At 41.6% G+C, this 22,020-nt stretch overlaps 1 long non-coding RNA gene across 1 annotated transcript in view; it reads right to left on the reverse strand.

Moving 5' to 3' along the window:
- Positions 1-3,027: 3,027 nt before the first annotated feature.
- Positions 3,028-22,020, reverse strand: part of LOC135876542 (uncharacterized) — a 56,182-nt gene continuing 37,189 nt past the window's right edge. Inside the window, exon 4 of the long non-coding RNA XR_010561309.1 lies at positions 3,028-3,671. This is a non-coding gene — a long non-coding RNA (uncharacterized LOC135876542). The remainder of the gene's footprint in view (positions 3,672-22,020) is intronic.

Raw genomic sequence — 22,020 nt, forward strand, 5'->3', positions numbered from 1 at the left:
TGAAGGCAAGTGGAGATGAACTGGAGAAAAGGAAGTAGGATTTTGCCTTGGAGAGCGATCCCTACAAGGAATCGGTGACCTGCAGATACCATAATTCATGCAGCATTCAGTCAGATAAAAGCCCTTCAGTTAATGCTTTAAATTGAAGGCCTGCAGAGGGTGAAACTGCTGGAAAACCCAGATTACCAAACCTTCAAGTGTCTCACAGTTTGTCAGATCTGTGAAGTGTCGCTAAGAGAGGCACTAGACAGTGAGGAGGCCTGTCTTTTCAATAAGCACGCATAACAACTGAGATAAGTAGGCAACATTAATTGAAATGCCTTTTTCCAGGACAAATGTATCCAAGGCTTTCGGGTAGGTTTGTCAGGGGTTCATTCCTAATTGTTGTTAGCACAGGGAATGTTAGAATACCAGTAATACTAATATGCAAAAACCCCCTAATTTCCCCCCCTTTATTAAATAAGGATTCCATCCACTATTCAGAATGTAACATCCCTAGCAGCCACGACTGTGCCCCTCCTGGAGAAAGGTCAAACTTAAAACACTAGCTTTTTATGGCCAGATTCTGCCTCTGTTACTTGCACTGAGTCTTTATTCTGTCAGTAATCTCCCTGAAACGACTATGGCTTCTGGAAGAGTAAGGTAATACTCAGTGTCTCACCCTGAATGGATACATCTCTGGTTGTAGCACTACTGAAGTTCTTCCACCTGAGACAGAAACCAAAGTGCTTGGGTCTAAGGCTTTTTAAGGCAAATCTGAGTTTCAAAGGAATCAAATTTGAGGGCCAGTATTGCCCAGTGGAGCACTGAATTAGGACTCAGGATCTGCTTTCTATTCCTAGCTCTACCACTATCCTCCTGGGTGGCCTTGGGCAAGTCACTGACCGCCTTGTGCCTCAGTTTCCCCATCTGTAAATTATGGATTATGATACACAGTTTTACAGTATAACCCACAAAAATACATTCATATAGCAGAGAATGGTGACAGCTGAATCTACATTATACTTGAAGTAGTCACTTAAATATAGTTATTTTTATAATACCACATGCATTAGGATATCCTACATGCTCATACAATATCTTGAGTCCAGCAGCAGGTGTTTGAGGAAACAAGACTTGCAATTTAAATTGTGAGTGTCAGTAGTGATCAGTCCCATGTCTCTACATTGACTGAGTTATTTTTAAAAGTTGAACATACCATTTTAGCTTATACTCTTTCTACTGAAACTTACTTTCTGTCTGTGTCACTTGCCCTCCAGGTTGTACTCTTCTTTGGACTCTGGCCTGCCAACACTTCTCCCTCCCCATATTTCTTCCACTCTCTGCTTTAGCCAAGGGCAAAGACTTTATCATTTTAAATTTAGAAGAAGCTGAAGGCATTGTTTCTCCCAAATCCAATATCCTGCTGGCATGATCTCAATCCTGATGGAGAGCAGACTTCAGCTCTTCTGGAGCAGAGCACTGGCACTTGCCGAAGCCGGGACAGAAGGAAATATTTCACAGGGGTGGGGGAGTAACCCCTGAGCTGCCGCCAAGAAATTCTTCATGATGCAGCAGAATCCTAAGACTACCTCACATATCCCATCATGACAGCTGGGGCTGGATAAACAAGACTCCCATTTTAGCTTTACTAAATATAAAATTAAACATAAAACAGCTGAGGGGTTGTGATGAAGTGAGGAGAGTGGAGCAGGGGAGGCAGTAGAGGCAGTGGAGAGAGAAATACTCAGTACGTGTTTTTATTGTAAAATGTACCTAAAACACAAACTCACACCTGTAGGCAGACACTAAGAAGAGGAAGTGAAATTCAAGTCAATCTAACTTTAAATTCATTTCAAAATACATTTTTTCCAAACCATGATTGGACAAAAAGCCATAAGTAGGTGTCCACATGTGCAATCTAGGGGTGTGGTCAATGATGGAAAAAGGAAGGAATGGGGGTGGGTTGGTGAGGTAGCAAACACTGGTATTTGTTCAATACCCTTAGTGAGATCCTGACAAAAATCTTAACTTCACGTTTTTCAAAAAAAAGTTCAAGCTCCACAACCATGAGGGCTCAAAAGTGAACCCCAAAGGCTCATTAAACAGAAGACAAAAAGCACCCTAAGTTCTTTTTTTTCCAAAAGTGTTAGTCTGGATCTGTAAAAAGCTACAAAGAGTCCTGTGGCACCTTACAGACTAACAGACGTATTGGAGCATAAGCTTTCGTGGGTGAATACCCACTTTGTCAGATGAATACCAACATTCATCTGACGAAGTGGGTATTCACCCACGAAAGCTTATGCTCCAATACGTCTGTTAGTCTGTAAGGTGCCACAGGACTCTTTGTAGCTTTTTGGGGAAAAAAAAAGTCTCATGATTTTTGGGAGCCTTACTCATTTTTGAACACTAGAGCAGGGGTTCTCAACCTTTTTCTTTCTGAAGCCTCCCTCAACATGCTAGAAAAACTCCAGGGCCCAGCAGGGAGTGAACTCGGGGCTCCGGGCCAGGGTGGGAATCCTTGGTCATATGCATGAGCACCACCTCTACCCTCTGACCCACCGCAACAGGCCACCCACCCATCTGGGGCTGTGTGCCAGTGGCTATTCCCTGAGGGCTCTGCTGGACCCGGAGCCGCCCGGGCAGCTCTGACCGGCTGCGTGAGCAGTCCAAGGGGGCTGGGAGCTGAGGAGCAACCACAACCCCGGGCACCAGCAGCAGAATGGGGAATGCCATAGCTGCCTGCTCCATGACACCCCCAGCCAGAGGAGCAGCTGCCCTGCGCTGCCTGGATCTGGCTTCCCGCCTAGGACCTGGCCAGAGGGCGGGGCCTGAAGGGGGCTGGAGGGAGAGAAGGAAGAGGAGGAGAGGGAGGGTGGAGCTGCCCCCAGGACTGCCCCACTTTGGGTTGAGAACCGCTGTACTAGAGGATGGCTACACTAGTACTTTTAATTTTCATTATACTTATAAGCAAAAAGTAAAACTACTGTCTTGGAGTCATTCTATTTAAAAAAAAACAAAACACCCCACACATCAGGTTGTAAGTGCCATGCTGTTTTAATTGCTACCACTCAGCACTCTCATATACCAGCAACGCCACAGAAGCATATTAATAACACACCCCTCCTCTCACATTCCTTTCTCATTAAAATTTCACATCACTACATAATTCCATTACTCGTATACTGACACCAAAATGTAAAATACAAAATGCAAGTTTTCAGAATTACAATCAACACGATCAGAGCAGAGACATATTTGAACTTGCAATACTCTCCATCCTCTTCCCTCCAGCTGCATTCCAAGGCAGAGAGAGTAAACAGCCTTCTCCCAGCTTCCTTACTTTCCACAGCTGAGAGTGTAGGATGTTTACAGTACCTGCCACTCAGAGCTCTCAAGAATGAATCACAAATCAGCTGGCCAAGTAAAGACGTCATAACTAAAACTGCAGGAAATATACAGACATCAAGTCAATGGAAGAAAAATATCCTCTACATTTTTATACCACAAAATTCTTACACTTTTTTTTTAAATTCAAGATTTGTCCTTCTTTCTTGGTGTGTGAAAGGGGAGGAATAGTAGAGGAAAGTCCACAAGAACATTTAGCTTGGCATCTCCAGAGGATATCCACCATCAGTTTGACAGTTGTGTTTCAAGACTTCATGCCAGCTCAACTTCTGACGAAGCTGTGCCTGCAGACAGAAGATATTTCCCCATTTTAATTAGAGTGCACAAAAGCATGTTAACAAAAGGAAAATACAGAACACAATATGCTGTCCAAACAGGATTCAAAGTTTTTAATTAGTAGTAATAAAAAGACCTAGAGTGATGGGTTAGAGGAATGTGGAAAACAACTTTATCTACTAGAAATAGCCACCCAGTGAGTCTAAGTACTCAGCCTACCTGCCAGGAAGCGGGATGGGAAAAATATATAGTGTTAAGTGTTGTTTGCCATCAAGGCCTGTAGTGCACATATGAAGTTGCAGAACAGGCCATACTATATTATCTGTAATGTTTTATTTCTGGAAGCACCCACTGTGTGCTAGATAATGTAAACAAAGAGTATTCATTCATACTCATAACACTGCTACTGCCAAAGAGATGCAATATGGGGAATTTTATGGATTCAGATTAAACCAACCTGCAGAAGAGAAAAATTAGCCTGTTGCTGAAGAGGCAAGAGAGAGCTTTACAATACTCTGCTTATTCAACAGAAGGTTTGAACTCATTTCAGGACGGGCTCTGGCACTGTTCTAATCAAGCTGTTCCCTTGTAGCAGAGAAGACTGGCCGAAATTTGAAGCATCAGCATAAGGGCAGGAACTACGTTTTATTTGGACTAGAGTTTACCATTCGTGCATAACTCCCATATCATCAATTGCATCACTTTTGAAAAATCAGGCCAGTTATTTGGCAGCCTGATTTTTCCCACTCATTTTTAGAACTCTTGACCCCAGTTAAGACAGAGGTGACTATATCATCGAGAGAGAGAGAGAGAGAGAGAGAGAGAAAGTGGCTATAAAGTAGCAGACTGATACTTTGGCATATGTAGAAGGGTCACAAAATTGTGCAAGTCTGAAAAGTTCAAAGGGACTTGAACATTTAGATCACGTCCAACATTTAGATCATGTCCACAAGGCCAGGTGAACTGCCTCCAGATGGGATTAGGTGCCACACTTGCAACCAGCTGGCAAATGTGGAGGTACATAAAGAATTAAAAGGTTTACTGCTCATCTTAAGCTCTCCATGAGGAGTAAGTCATCTCTAATTAGCAACTAATAACAGGAATTCTAAATAAGCTACCATGCAACTTTTCAATTTTGAACTCACAGAATACATCGATTCCTAAAAATTTCATTTTAATTGTTTAATAAGGTCAGGGGTTGGGTGCCCGTCAGAGACACTCGGTGAAAAGAGAAACCATTGATCCCCAGCTGGGAAGCCAATCTTTTGGGAGTGCCAGCTACCTTTCAAGAGACAGGATGGCCTGGTGCTGGACCAGATACAAGTTAAACGAGAAAATTAATAGACAAACTCAGAAAAAGGAAAGAAGAAAGGGAGTAAAATGTGTAATCTGCTGCTAGGTAAAAAGATGAGACTTTTCTCAGAATTAAATTGTCAGTATGTCAGAAGGGACCACACTTCTATTAAATGGAGAAAGAAAGAAGTCAGGAAATTCAGCTGAAGATTCCCATGGTAGTTTGAACACAACCCTTTTGTTGATACATCTCTGATGGGTTTTCATTATAACTTTAGAGGACAACATTGTTAGTTCTTCCAACAGCTCCGACCAAACAAAGAAAAAACCCCAAATAATCAGATTACGTATCATGACATTACCTCAATAGGTATAGTCTGACAGCTCCGTTATGAATATTTTCACATATCCATTGTGAATAGGGCTGTCAAGCGATTAAAAAAATTAATCATGATTAATCGTGCTGTTAAACAATAATAGATTATCACTTATATAAATATTTTTGGATGTTTTCCACATTTTCAAATACAACACAGAATACAAAGTGTACAGTGCGCACTTTATATTTATTATTATAAATATTTGCACTGTAAAAAAAATTGTATTTTTCAATTCACATAATACAAGTACTGTAGTGCAATCTCTTTATCATGACAGTTGAACTTACAAATGTAGAATTATGTAAAAAAAAAAACTGCATTCAAAAATAAAACAATGTAAAACTTTAGAGCCTATGAGTCCACTCAGTCCTACTTCTTGTTCAGCCAGTCGCTCAGACAAACAAGTTACAAGAGATAATGCTGCCCACTTCTTGTTTAAAATGTCACCTGAAAGTGAGAACAGGCACTAAAGATTCAGCTTCAACCACCATTCCAGAGGACATGCATTCATGCTGATGATGGGTTCTGCTCGATAACGATCCAAAGCAGTGCAGACCAATGCATGTTCATTTTCATCATCTGAGTCAGATGCCACCAGCAGAAGCTTGATTTTCTCTTTTGGTGGTTTGGGTTCTGTAGATTCCGCATGGGAGTGTTGCTCTTTTAAGACTTCTGAAAGCATGCTCCACACCTGGTCCCTCAAATTTTGGAAGGCACTTCAGATCCTTAAATCTTGGGTCGAGTGCTGTAGCTATCTTTAGAAATCTCAGATTGGTACCTTCTTTGCATTTTGTCAAATCTTCAGTGAAAGTGTTCTTAAAACGAACAACATGCTGGATCATCATCCGAGATTGTTATAACATGAAATATATGGCAGAATGCAGGTAAAACAGAGCAGGAGACATTCAATTCTGTACACTTTGTATTCTGCGTTGTAATTGAAATCAATATATTTGAAAATGTAGAAAAACATCCAAAATATTTAATAAAAATCAAATGATATTCTATTAACAGTGCGATTAATCACGATTAATGTTTTTAATCTCGATTAATTAATTGTGTGAATTAACTGTGATTAATTGACAGCCCTAATAGAGAATTCTATATGGAGAATAGTTTCAAAGTTGGGTGCCTAAAGTTAGGCATATTCTGGCTACCTTAAAGCATCCCATCAGAAACTTATTTATCTATTACAGTCAAACCTCGCAATAACACGCCCCACGATAACGCGAATTCGGATATAACGCGATCATAAGTTGGCTCCCCTTTAAGGACGTAATACTGTTCGCGTTTTGCCAGAATACTTTTTTTACGACATTTATAAATAAACTGCGTTCTTCCGGTCTTATAGGATAAAGTGACTCATGGCCATTGCAGGCTCATTGCACTTAGTACTCGGGTTGTACAAGTGTATGGTGTTTGCCTATGAACTTATTATTAATTTCCTATATTTTTAAAAATATTTTACCGTTATGGATATGCCAGTTCACAAACGCAAGTCGTTTTCTGCCCAAGAGAAATTGTACGCCCTGGATCAACTAAAGAAGGGCAAACAACAAACTCAGCTTGCTAGAGATCTAGGAATTAGCGAGTCCACTCTGCGAGGGTGGAAAAAAGAAGAAAAGCTCTGTAGCCTACTCTGCATTCTTGAGGAGGAAACTGGTTTACAGCATAAAAAGGTCAAGTTTGCTAATGACGAAAGCCTAGATTCAGCCTTGTACCAATGGTTTGTCCAGGCTCGCTCAGAAGGGGTTCCCATTTCTGGCCCTATTCTGAAAGCTCAAGCAGAGAAATTTGATCGCCTTACCAATGGAAATGAATCCAAATTTAAGGCGAGTATCGGCTGGCTGGACAGATTCAAGAAAAGGCACACTATAAGCCAAGTTCTTGTGTCTGGGGAAATCCGCTCAACTGATAAAGAGGCTGACGATTCCTACCCAATTGAGCTTAAAAAGTTGCTGGAGGAAGGTTGCTACACAGCTGATCAAGTTTACAACTGTGATGAGACTGGTTTATGCTTTAAAATGTTACCAGATCGCACCCTCGCAACCAGGACTGATAGTCACAAACGAGAAGGCTTTAAGCAGAGGAAGGACCGAGTCATTCTCTTGTTTTGCATCAGCAAGTCTGGCAGCCACAAAGTTAGAACTCTGATGTTCGGAAAAGCGAGGTCTCCCAGATGTTTTCATCATGTTAATATGAAGGCCCTTCTCTTTGAATACACCAACAGCAAGAATGCATGGATGAATAGCTCCATATTTAAAGACTGGTTCCATAAAACTTTCGTGCCAGCCGTTCGGGGTCATTTGCGAAAACTCAAGCAGGAGGAAAAAGCTCTCCTCCTGCTGGATAATTGCCCTGCCCACCCCCCAAGCGGAAAAACTTGTCAGTCATGATGGCAAGATTAAAGTCTCTTATCTCCCAAAGAACACTACGTCAGAAATCCAGCCACTGGACCAAGGCATCATACCGGTATTTAAGCAAAACTATTGTCGCGAAATGATCAAGCAGATGGTAGCGGATAACAACTCCTCCGTCGACACATCACTCAACTTGAAAGAAGTCTGTCACCTCGGCGGGAAAGCCTGGGATGCTATCTCTGCACGTTGCATTGAACGATGCTGGATAAAGGGTCTTGGTCCAGCTTTTCCGTCAACTACACATGATGATGGTAACGATGACGAGCCTGAATTTACAAGATTCGTTGAAGACGATGTACGTTTAGCCGAAGAAGCACTCAGAGAATATAAGCACAGTCATGATATCCTCAACTGGTTTTCAGCAGATGACATTTACCCCATATATGAACACATCTCAGATGACGAAATTGTTGCAAATGTCAGCAGGAAGAATGAAGTTGCACCACCAGAGCCCAAAACCAGTGGCGCTAATGATGACAACGATGATGGCGCCTCAACTCCCCCACCAAAAGTGTCCGAGGCAGTAAAGCACCTAGAAGCCAGTTTTAGGTGGCTGAAACTCAAGACGTGGACAGCGTCAAAATCCTCCAACTCAGAAGCATTCTTGACTTTGCTAGAAGTCAACAGTCTGCGGCAAATAAGCAGACCACACTAGATAGCTTTATTAAGAAGTGATGAAATTTAAAATTATGGAGTCATGCAACCAGATTGACTTGGCACTCTGTGCAATGATTAGTATAGTCGATTTCACATGTTTCTTTCATGTACATGTAATTAAATTACTACTTTTGTGTTTAAAACACGCTGGGATAACCATTGGTTTTTTTACAAGACTTAAACTGACCGGCTTGAAATGGTAAATTTTCATAACCCCGCTATAAAGCAACCCTGCATTTATCGCGATCAAATTTTTTGGACCCCAATTATTGTGTTATAGCGGGGTTTCACTGTATTTATATCACAGTAGCACTTAGAAACCCCAGCTGCAATCACTATCAAACCCTCTGTGCCACACACTGCACACACATAATGAGCGACAATCCATTTCAAAGAGCTTACAATCAACACAAGTGACAAGAGACAACAGATAGAGGACAGGGTAGCAGTGAAATGATTGCACTGAGCATATATTTTGTATTTTTATTACTTTTCTATCTATTTACCACATCTCCCTTCAACCTTCATTCTTCTTTATATTACATAGGAGTTGATTGAGATGGATAGCAAGGGAATGGGTACTCTATTGGAAAAGGCACCTATTACTGCCTGTAGGGTACGCCATTAATTTTGGTTTTATTACAATCAGTGTTTACCCCTGGCATATTATCAGATATTTTATCTAATACCTATGAAAATGGAGGTAGTGTTTGTGGGCTGGGGGGAAGACAAAGGAGAAATAATAGAGATTATATCAGCCCTCCTAATTGAAGTAGCATGACTACCATTTGTTAGACAGGTTTGCAAATGGAGGTTATGTTGGCTCCTCATCTACTACTAGATGTCCAGGTAGCAGCAGTAGCTAAGCGTATTTCTCCCCCATCTGCCTGGTAAGAATACTGCAACCTTTCCTTTTAGATGCAGAGTTCACCGCTATTATTCATAACAATCTCACCCCAACGTTCGATTACTGCAGCAGATGCTACCTAGGGCTGCACACCTTTAAGCCCTATCTGAAATTTTAGAGATTGCAGATGTTGCTTATAAGTTGCATATAAGTGCTGTGCCACACTACACTACCATGCTCTGCAATACGCACACTTTCATTTGGCTTCAGAGTGATGTTTAAAGGTGTTGCTTTTGACCTATAAAGCCCTTAAGGGTGATTGCTCCAACTAGTAGAGAGACTGTCTCATAACTTACAGAAATACTACAAAGTTGGAATCAGCTGGGACACCTGAACCAACAGTCCTCATTTTAACTGGAAAGGAAGGGTGGCAGGCCATTTGCAGTGGAGAGTCCTCTATTTTGGAGCTTAATTCCACCTCCACTGTCAGAAAGATCCAGATTCCCAAAAATGCCCATTCTTTCAGCTTTTCACCAACTAGTGTAGAAGTGAGAAATAAAGGAGAATTTATGGTATCTTGGAATTCTGGATATCAATGCACCAGAATGTGGTATAGACTTTTGTTTTAAAATGTAAATAATGGACAAGTGTCTAGAGGTAGAAAGATGCATTTTTAAGTCACACTTATGTGCTTCTGGAAGAGTCAAGAAATCCACAGTATTTTCAAGATAGCACGCAGTGGGAGGGAGGAGATTAAGGGCAGATTTATTAATCTACATCTTGGGGCCTCACATGCTAAAACTGTGGATTGGCAGAGTATCTGTGTGCTTTTATGGGGGACGGAGCAGAGATGTGAAGGTGGAATGGAGGCCCAGGACCTTCAAAAAGGTCACTATCCAGGCCAACTGCTGTTTGAATTCAGTGTTTTACTTCACTATAACCTATGCAGTGTTATCCAGGATGCCTCAATGCCCAGCATGACAACATGGTGAACTCAAAGAGCAGCAGAAGTAGGAATTCCTAGTACTGACACGGCTGGACCTACTGGGGTTAAAGTGGGGCAGCAACTGTATAGGACTACAGCTTAGCAGAAGAAATTAAGGTCTGGGGAAGTGGGGAGGGTGAAGATAGGCTGCTGGAAGAAAAGCTTGTTCCTCAATACTTAAAGTAGCACAGTACTGGTGGGCCTGAGCCTGGGTTAGCCCCAAACTGTCTATTCTCATTACGTTTACCCTTCCATTCACCCCACCAACCCACTATCCGTCACTAGATTTGAATCAAAGAGAAAGACTACAGAGTGATTTGAAGAAAGCAGAAAGCAAAACCAAATCAAATCAGTGAACCACGGCCACCCGGCACAGACCCCAATTTGCAAGCTACAGCCAGCCTGTATCTAAACAGACTGTGGTCTTTTCATGAGCTTTTATTTCACATTAAGCATTAAAGGGAAGCACTTCAAAAAAAATCCTAGTCTCTAGTTCTTCCTCTCTTTTAGGTAAGTTAAGACATCACAAAAATCTAAAGTTAGGTGCGCACTTACACAACATTTTCACAACTCTGTTACGTGTTTGGTATATTTAATAACCCAACACTTAGTATATTAATACACACAGCAGTTTTTCCTAATCTTTGGGCCAAACTGTATCCTGATAGTGGGAATTTAAATCAAGTATCTGAGGGAATTTAGGCCTGAGCTTGCAAACATGGGGACAACTGTATATTACCCAAGTACATACACACCTGAAATATGCGACATTCTCACAACTATTTGAGATCACAGTTCATTTACATGCTCCCTTACACTCCCTGTCGTATCCCACCGATACTTCTGCTTCCCTCACACTCCACCATTCAAATGGAAAGGGGAGGCACTGAATCATTTGGATAGTCTGGCACTGGCAGAGGCAGCACTAGTTAGACTTTAAGCTCCCGCATGCTGTATTTTATGAATGGGAAAGCTCCCCATTAAAATCTGTGAAGTTGACAGCTTGCCCACTTTCAAGTCTCCCCCTCCCCCCCCCGAAAAAAAACTCACCTCTGCCATAGGTGTATGGACGGTAGAATAGAGTAGAGGCAAGTGATCACCTCTATCAGGCAGATTCAGTGCTGTAGCCCTCCCCAAGACATTTAGAGGTCAGCAGGGAGAGCGAAGAGCAACAGTCTCAAGGAAACCCTGAAATATTTCAAATCTGTTCCCTGCTCTAAGGAGTCTCTCTGGGAGATGGCGTTACCTTAGTCCTGACATGGTCCTAACATCCAGGTAGATGTTTCCAAACACCTTGCTAGCACCCCCTAGATCAATGGTATGTCTTGGGAGCACGGTGAGGGTCTCTGAGAGTATATGAATAATGAATAATAGTGCAGATTTGGAGTTGTGTGCGGGCACAGAGAAAATGGCAGGTGCTGTTAGGGATGGGTGTGGGTGCGGTGTACTCCCAGTGTATATGACCACACCCTTAGAGGCACCATTAAGGCTTTTGGGCTGGGTGGGAAGCACGACCTTAACTGCATTTCCTCTTTTCTTCTAATGCTTTTATTGTGTGGCTGAGTGGTTTTTTTGGTTCTCAGAGAGGTCTGCTTTTGGCTGCCAGCTTCTGGAAGGGTGCATGGCATTGCTAAGCAACCCTAATTCCCCATTAACAGAGACTTTTGTTACTGAGCTGCTGCCCTTTTTTTTTTTTTTTTTTAAATAATGAGAGAGTGCTAGTACTGAGGAAGGTATGACTAGGAGGCACCCTGGGCTGGGGGCATGATGTGGCTTCCTGGTCAGATCTCACCACCCATCAGCTCCACCCTGCCCCCTCCACATTCTGGGCAGGAGTGGAAGGATCAAGCTAAGGAGTGAACCTGGTAGCTGACAGGATAAGGAGTGTATCTTCCAGGTGGAGGCAGCATCAGTGAAGAGCTGCTGAGTTTTTGCTTCACATTGGGACCTAGTTGGGGGCAGGGAGCTCTGCACACCCCTTGGCTCCTGAAGTGGTTATGAGGAAGGCCAGAATCTCTTCCCCTGATTAGGGAAGGAGCTCAGGGGAAAGGGAAATGGAAGCTCCAGAATGCCTCACGTGTCTCCAAAGCTCTGGGAGGCACCCCAGGCAGCTGTGCACCCACCTTCTGGCAGCATGCAGATGTCTGGGGGTAGTTCATACATCTCCTTGCCCCTCCCAGTATTACAGCAGTCTACCCATGGAATGGACCCAGACTGACTTAACTACATTGTGTAACCATCATGAAATCAGCATGGTTATTCTCTGCTGCACACACGAATCCCAGCACTGCGTGCCAATGGCATGCACCAGTCATTTTAAAAACAGGACATTTTGGAGTTGGGCCTTTAGGAAACCTTTGACCAAGTAATCCTAAATTTGCAGCACAAACTCTATTTCATACCCTAATCTGGCATGCTCATTTTCAGGCCAGTTTCACTAAGTTTGTGGATTTTAGAGCACTTAAAAAAAAATGGCTCCAAACATAAAACACCTCTTAACACTAACTGCTGTGAGGACCACTGCATAAGACAAACTTATGAAATAAAGGTTCAGCAGATGGTTTCACAAGCTTGTGTGAAAGGAACAGCTATAGTTAGGTTTTGTACAAACACCAGGGCTGGCTCCAGGCACCAGCAAACCAAGCACGTGCTTGGGGCGGCACATTTTCAGGGGCAGCATTCCAGCCAGCCTTTTTTTTTTTTTTTTTTTTTGCGCTTGGGGCAGCAGCAGTGCATCCTGCACGGGGGGCGCCCTGGGGCCGCTGCAGTTCACGTCGGGGAGCAGCGCCCGCACCTTATGGCTGGGCGGGCTCCGAGCGGGGGACACTAGGGCTGGGGGCCGCCCTGCGGACCGCACGGAGCCGCCTGCAGGTGCTGCAGGGCGGCCGCCCCCCAGCTCTGCAGCCGGGGCTGGGCGAAGCGGCCCGAGCCACCCAGGGACTGCGGCAGGGCGGCCAGGAGCAGCATAGTGGGGACCGGTGCCCGGGGCGCTGCCGTGCGGGGCCCGCGTCCCGCTCTCTGGGGCTCCGCTCCCTCTGGGGCCACCCTGCCGCGGCTCCTCAGCCCCCTGCCGGGGCAGTTCCCCGGCTCTGCCCTCCCTGGTCCCGGCCGGTCCTGGAGGCGGAAGCCCTGGCTGGAGGGACCCTGAGCTGAGACGCAGCCCGGGAGCCCCGCTGCTTACCCCGACCCTGCCAGCGCCGGACCGGCTGGAGGCGAGGGGGGAGCAGGCGGAGTCAGCACTGGTGGGAGGAAGCCCAGCGCTGGGGCAGCAGGGGGTTCGGGTGGGGGGGGGGGGGGGAGAGCCCAGGGCTGGGGTGGGGGGCAGCCAAAAAATTTTTTGCGTGGGGCAGCAAAAAACCTAGAGCCGGCCCTGACAAATACGCTGAAATAACTTTGCAGGAGTCTGAAGTAGGAAGGATAGCTAGCAGAAAAGCCAAACGGTTTCTTGGCTCAGTGAAGGAAAGAGCAAGAGCTGAAAATTTATAAAGTTATTTCCCCATCTTTGACTGGAACAACCTGTTTTAAACATTAGTACACTGACTACCACCAGGTGTCAGTACAACCTAAAAAATTGCTATTTGTCGCCCCTGTAACTGGTTACTAAGGCTTTTTACCTATTTCTTAGCATGCACAAATTTAATAGGTTTGGCACAAGTCAGGAGCCTACGATCCATTAGAAAGTTAAACTCTTGGAAGAGTAGATGATTCCTCAAGGTCTGCACTTCAATACCATATGAAAAGGTTTTGCACATTTTCTAGATGTTAAAGGGAAATATATATATATATTTAAAAACAAAGCTAGTTAAATGGCTCAAGTTTCATTCCATCCTCCTCCTCCTCCTCCACCATTATTGAAGGCATCAGGAATCAGCATGAGGGCTCACTTCTGGGTAAATTAACCAGTGAGGGGGAGAAAAGGATATCATAGATCTCTTCACTATGACAACCTATTACACTCCTCTTCCCCTGTTCCCCTCCCCCGCTGCCCAAAGCCCCAAATGTTTTTGCAGCAACTCTTCTTTCACAAATACCCCCGAAGCTCCTCAGACTATACTGTTACTTGCCTGTGGGTGTTTACAATGATAACTAAATATAGCTTCCCTCTGAAAGGAGCATTGCATTATTCAGATGGACACATACTAACTGTTGTAGCAGCTCTGTTTCCCACATGCCCCTGGTTTTCCAGAAGAGTTGCAGGAAATGGCTTGACAGGACTTTCGGGTTAAGATCGGATCAGTGTACTTGGAAAGTTCCAGTAGCAGAGCTTAGCTTCAGTTAATTCACTCAAATGGGCATCCAACCATTCTATACAACTATCATTACAATTCAGCCAGGCAAACTGCAGCAAAATATTTTGCTGCATATAGTCTATTGTCAGTAGTTTCTTATGACTACATAGCTCTTATCTTGCAACCTAAAATAATTATATTCAGTTTGTTTCACAGGGCACTTACAAAGATTATATGGCCTACCTAGAACTTTAATGCACACATTAAAAACAAAACAAAATGCTTAATCTATAGTTAGTTGGTCAGTTTTTGCAAGAATTTGCAGATTCAGTGGCTCACACTGTGTGTATGGGTTTTGTTTGTTTGTTTATAAATAGAAAATCTTCCTCAAAAGTAAAAGTATGAGTTAAGAGACTAATAGAACAGTACACACCAAATAAAGATAACTGGTCAGTGACTCAAAAATACAGGCTAAAGGTTTCTAGCTGAACTAGCGCAAAGCATGCAAGGTGTTTATCAATTTCAGATAAAAGGTGTCATTTACGATGTCAAACAATATTCAGGTAATCAAAGTGGCAGATACTGTATGTTAACATAAGGTTTGTTTAATGACACAAGAATGAGCGCCATGAACTTTTGAGTTCTAACCATGGCTCCGATATCACAGAGATAGTAGCCATATAAAGAACTAGATTAGACAGAGCTCCAACACTGACTTGCTGACTTCCCCGGGGCTATAAACTTATCTTCTCTTGCCACGTGTAAAAAAGGTAATACTTAATGTAGTGATATTGTGAGAATTCATTTGTGTTGGTAAAGGACTTGGGAAATGAAAAGCATTAATGATTTATCAATGTCAAGGTTAGATTTTGTATAAATAGGAAAGAGGTCTCTTTGGGCAAATGTCTAAGAATATTTAGTTTCATATTTAGGGTTGTGCGAAAGCCAAGAGTTTCAATGCACTGGAGTTTCAAATATACCTCATTGGTGTATTTATTGTGCATATTTTCCATGACTCCTAAGTTTTGCCTTACCTTTTTTGGGAGGCAACATAGATAGAACCTATAAACCAAATCAGATAAATACAGAGAAATTCAGTCTGGAGCATCTCTACCATCTAAAATGAGGTAAAAGAAACACTGGTGGATCAAACTGGATCCTGCTAGTTCAGAAACAGGAGTGGGAGAGAAATTAGGAGAAGGGACAAATGACCATCACCCAGAAGATTCCATGGTTGTTCAATCTCACCTTGTCGTACCATTCTATAGAGGAGAAGATGGGACTAACAGCACCCTAGGGACCTGATGAAAGAGAGGAACCCAGCCAGGCTGGGCCAAATGTACCCCAAACTGAAACTCAGTAGCCCCAAGTGTTCACTGATCTTCAGACAATTCGCAGGCTGTTATGCTGCCATAACCAAGGATAAGTGTCCTGTTCACAGAATGGGAATAACTATGCTAAGGCTTGTATTAAGTGTCTGAGCATGCCTAGTGGGAACAAGATGTTTTCAAAGGAGTCCGTCCAAGGTGCTTGCTCACAAAGTTAGGAAGGAAGACTGAATTTCTACTGACAAACTCGACTGAATGCTTATTAAATATGGTAAAAGGTCCACAAGGGACTTTCACCTTGTTTGGGGATTAATTGTGAAACTTTTGCATATCTCTATTTCTTATTATGCCATAGAACTGTTAATCTTTGTCATGTTTACCTAGGTTAACTCGTGTTTTGAGATTGCAAACTGGAACTGCTGGTTCTTCAGTCTTGTTCCTAAATGAACAAGGACCCTTGAAACTCAAGCTTCCCCCTCTCTACACTAACTTTTCTTCGAGGATCTCAAATTTGCCATATCCAAACACTTGCATCTACCATATGTCCTCTACAAACATTTAGCTAAGTACTGCAGGTCCTGCCCACCCCTTCTAAAAAAATCTGAAATGGCTTTTGATGCATTCAAAATATGTAACAAAAATAAACTCTTCAAAAGTTTAAGCATTCCTTCTGCATATTGAAAGTCTGAGATGCACATCATGCAACTTCAGTCTGTCAAACCTCTCTTCAGAAAGTACTAAGAACATTACTAGTATCTAGAGTATGTGAATCAAAAGGCGGTAATGGAATAGTTAACATGCAGTCCACTTTTTTTGCTGTATAGACTATTCTGTATCGTTGAGCTCAAAGATCTTTTATTAGACAGTAATAAAGGAATTCTAGCTTCTATAAAAGGTAAATGGCAAAGCTTATTTAAAAAAAAAAAAAAAAAAAAAAAAGCCTGCTGAAGACCTTGCATCAGTAACAGAATTAGTGCTGACTTGTTTAGTCTCAGAATTTAAAACGGCAGCTTTTCTTTTAAGATTGGCAAAAGCCAGTAGCATTCCAAACTTACCCTACAGACAACAACATTGCAAACTGGGAACGCACAGATATGTTTTGATGTGTTGTGGTGATGTAAATCAAATGTTTCAGGGCAGACCAAACTCTGAATAAACTGACAGGTGAGCAAAGAAAAAATAGATTTTTTTCAAGCATTTAAACAAAACAAGTGCATTAGCTGTTTAATAACAGATAATATGTGCAGGTTTACAGCTACTCAATTTTATTTCTTAAAATAACTTTAGCAGTTTACCTTTAAATCAAAGTTCACCTTCTTGGAAGGATTAGGCCAGTTATTCCCACTCTTCTCCTCACCATCTAGCCCCCACCCTCAGATGCTATTAACATTGTACTACACACACTAACCAAACTAGCTAGGCTATTGAATGAATGCCATTTTGCCACAGTCAAGCCTATAAAGCTTTGTTGTGTGGTTGCACTTCAACACTGCACCACTCGTGTGACAGAACAGCTGGGGAGTGATGTCAGGGATGCATCTTTTTCCCACTGACCTAGTTCTTCTAGATAAAGAGGTACTTAAGAAAGGGACATTGTCAGCTTGAAATCTCATCTGTTAAAAAAGTTACAAGTAGATTCAAATAATACACCTGTTTCCAGTCCCCGTGTTGCTTCCTGAAAGACTCTAATAGGACAAAGTGAAATGGACAGTAAAAAAAATAAACAAAGTACTATCAAAGATGCAAAGCAAACAAGATGAAAAAATACAGAAACATTTATCTAATATTTCATTTATAAGATCATATTTTTAACAATAATAAGTAAACATTTTAAGACAGGAGCGATTTTTAAGTTGATAGGGTCACTTTAATAAAAGGTTTGAAACTGCACTTTGAAGGAAAGATTATTTAACATTATTTTATCAGAGCTAAGGACTTTTAAGAGCTTCATTTTAGTGATAAGCTAAGCAAAAATGTTTCTGTTCTAAATGGCTACTGAAGAACCTCAGGCTTCCAAACAAGCAAGTTCTAATAAGCAACAAATACAGAACTTTTTTGAAAATTTCAAACTTGAAATTGAGAGAATTTTTACAAATTATTAAGAGTTAAAATGATATATCTGTAAAACGATTTTCAAAAAATAACTCTCCAGTACATACTCTTATTCTCCTGATCAGACATTCCAATTAAAGTTTCTTTACAGGTATTTCTATGATATCCATCACCATGGTATCTGATTGCCTAAAAGATCAAGTTATTCATCTGTGTAAAACAACAGTTGTTAAGGGACACAAGTAAGTGCCATTTCAGCTGAAAGAAAGGGAGGCTTAGATCCCAGTCCCATTTTATCTGACCCCTCCCAACGTAAAGGGTTCAGGTGAATTCTCTAGTTCCGGTTTTAGCATGCATGCACGGACAGTACTTTTCACAACCCAGTCTGTTTTTTTAACAGTGATACATCTAATTTATCATTACATTTAATCAAATTCCATTTTTTTAGTTTTCTCACTCCTTCACCAAATTAGCAGATTAGTGCTGAAGCAGGCAAAGAACATGTGGCTTCTCCCACTCATTAACATCAGACACATTGTGGCAAGATTCCAAGTCCTTTTTTCCCCTGTAGAGAGTACAGCTTCTGTAGATGTGAACAATCTTGAGCAAGAGCTTATACTCATCAGCTCATTTCCTCTGTTGGAAGGGAGTCTCCCAACTAAATCTCTGCACAAACAGAGCCATGGAGCCAGCTCATATATACTCCGTTTACAGAGACAGCAATATCACTGATACGACAGTTTCAGAGAACTGATACTTGATAACAAGGGACTTGTAGCAAAAAAAAGAGTCACCACTAAAGAGCATACCATACATTAGATCAAAGATGTATAGATTTTAGTTACTTAAATAAAAAGCCTATATAAAAATCTCTCCCCTTGACTCTGGTAGTGTTTATTCAAGCAGAGAAATTAAGAGAGTCCGGATTTGGCTCCAGTTCTGCCTCCCTGCCCCCACCCTCCCTTTTCCTCCTGCCTGCTTTTGAAAACACACAATAGAACAAGCCCACATGATGGCAACATAAAACAAGGGAGAATTTTTTGAAATGAGACCGAGACACTTAATATTTTCATGGACTGAAAGTTTTGGCAGTGGGAGGCAGGGGTAACTGAAATATTTAATAAAATACTGTGTCAGTTACAATTCTTCCTACATATGCTTTGACAATTCTATTTATTTAATAAGCAATCAACCCTTCAACATCTAGTGAACTGCTAAAGATTGGTTCACATCATGATAGTATATGCTATACCCCAAGCTTAGGCAAATAAATAAATAAAATTATAATCCTGGAATAGGACATTTCAATTTAACTCTTTCAGTGCTGCAAAATTGACTTGAATAGCAACTTTTGAAAAAGCCAGTCCAATGGTCAACTCTTAAAGCCAGGTGCTGTTTTGATCATGTGGCTACTGAACTGAATCCAAGACATTAGTGGTAGAAAGTTATCAACTCATATTTTGATTGCTCACATAAAATAAGTTGGTCTAGTATTCTTAGCAGATGTCTGTTATACTGTAATTCTATTTGTCATCTTCTCTAGCAGTTCTGTCTGCTACAAAGCATGCAGCAAAGAACCGCCAGTCATGGACAATATAAATTCCCAGCTTCACCCAAGAAGCAGAAAGGAAGAAACCAAGTGTTAACTGTGGAAGATAAGGGCAGACAGGGACAGGCTCTGGCACAAGGAATTTTTGTGAGCAGATGCCATAGCAATGGAAGCAGCCAGAAAAAAAAAAAATCACGTCTCCTCCACCATAGTAATTGCTAAATCACATATTGCTGTACTATTCTGGACTATGAGTCATCTTGTTAAAATGGAACGATTCCATTCACCTCCAGAATCTGGCATGTCCCATTAAAACAATTAATTGAGCTGATAAGTAACCTGCACCCAAGAAAGCCTTTTAAGGTATCAGATACCATACAATGGATTTAGGCCTGATAATACAACATCTTCCTCTCTCAGTTTGGCCCATTTCACAACATCAGAACATCTCAGAAGCACTGCAGGACAATCAAACGACTAACTGCAACTCCGTTTCATGCTCTTCCTGGCTAGAATTGAGAGCATCCAGTTAGTATTCAAAAGCCATTACTTGATGCAACTAACCTATCCAACTACTTCACTGTATTAACCTCCTGAGCAAGCAAAGAAAGAAGCCTGCCAAGGGTTGTAGGGATGCAGACAGGTACTTCCTTTACGGAGGATTTTTTCATCAGTGTTGCAGTTCGAGTTCTTACCAGGACCCAACTGCTGGGTTGTATCAAAGGGTCAACAATACACTCTGAGGGGGCACTTAGCACAAAAAGTTAGAAAAGTTTTCAAAAAGTTCCCTGATTCACCTCCTCTCTAACACAATCATATAATCTGCATTGTTCACTGAAGATCTCCCACAAGCTATCATTTTAGGATATCAGACGGTTTGCAACCCACATTTTTTCAGTTTGCTCTTCACATGACATATAAAGGGATCCAATTCTGTTACCACCTCAAGTAATGATCCCCTGGATCAAGAAGTGTCAAACAGTATACAAAACACAAGCCAAGCTTTTGGAAGACTTCGCCATAGGATACTCAACCAGCATACCATTCAACTGTCAACAAAAACAAAACATTGGCATACATTGGCTGCCTTTGCTGTAGACAGTCTGTCCACTCCAACAGGCTTCCCATACCAACTAAACATGAAAGACTGCCAACTGCCCTCTCAGAAAAAAGAAAGGAAAGTTATTCCCACCAAAGCAAGGACAAGAAACTAGAGCAACATATCAGGGTATAAGGCCAGCTAATTAGGTCTCCGAACCTGTCATTCCTCCATAAGAGTTAGTAAAATGCAAATTTCAGTCTAATCAGAGAGATGATTTACATTATACTGATACAAGGCTATGAGATTTATAGCTTTAGACAACCTTTTCAGTAAGTGACTGCAATTCAGTACTGGCACAATGTGTTTTCTAGAATATGATGTCACAGCCTGATATGGCTCAGGATAACATTAGCACATACTGTTTCTGCTCATACCCTGCAATATCAAACTTTTAAAAAAAGAGTAGAAAAGGCTATTTAGAAATTGTGGTTAATAAAATAAGTTTAAAAAGCAAAACCGCATGCATCTTTTAAAACGAAAGAAAAAAATCACTGTATTCACACATTAGAAGCTGAACTATATAATCCCATTAGCAGCTGCTGAATCTCATTAAGGACACTAGAAGCAAAGATACTTCACCAATGAAAACAGACAGCAGACAATCTATTTACAGATCCAGTTAGAGTGCTTGCTTGTTTTACAGCTTTCATGGAAAAGAAAGCATCTCTGTGTACAATCACCTTATCCGGTAATTCAACACATCTAACAAGTGTAGTCTGCCATCTGTTTAGAAAGGTTTTCTTCTGTAAAAGAAACCCTTAAAATTTAGTGCAGAACAGTAGTTACAATAGTGCTAAATGTCAAATTGCGTGCTAAGTATCTGTACGAGGACTTTAAGCACCAAATACCATACCCACAATCACGAACCTTTCAAAAATAGTACATTTTAATTCAGTTTAATCAGTACATCTAGCACTGAAGCCAATGGGAGCTGCAGACACTCAGCACCATCTGAAAGTCATGTGTGAGAATGGGAGTGGGGCACACAAAAGGAGTAGACACTTTTGAAAGTTATGGCATTAGCGAATTTTGCAATATTAAACGAGGAGCCTATGGTGGAAAACATTCTAATCAATGTAACCAAGATAAATGGAACGAGAGCCCCACAAAATAGTGGCTTGAAAAGCTGTAAAATGTGTGTAGCTTTTTAGAAACTGAACCCAATTGACACCATACAAGAACAAAAAGATTTGTGCACTTACCATAGTTTTCTGCCTCCACCATTAGCTAAAAAAAATTGGATCCTCTGCAATAGGTTTTCAACCTGCTTGCTGTTTAGGGGCAGAACAAGCCCTGTAAGTCAGCAACAGAGCAGCAGTGACCCAGTTACTGACAACCCAGCCATTATGAAATAAGTTACTTCTATAAGCAGCAGAGTGGAAGAGATCAGAGATACTAAAAATTGTTTTTATTAAAAAAAAAAATTGTCAAAGCATGTGTCCTCTTCCTCCTGGTTCTACCAATATTGTCCCACATTATAAGAAGTTATGTAAGGTGAGGCAGATTTGTGACCCT

This window comes from Emys orbicularis, chromosome 3 (assembly GCF_028017835.1).
Source record: "Emys orbicularis isolate rEmyOrb1 chromosome 3, rEmyOrb1.hap1, whole genome shotgun sequence".
NCBI lineage: Eukaryota > Metazoa > Chordata > Testudines > Emydidae > Emys > Emys orbicularis.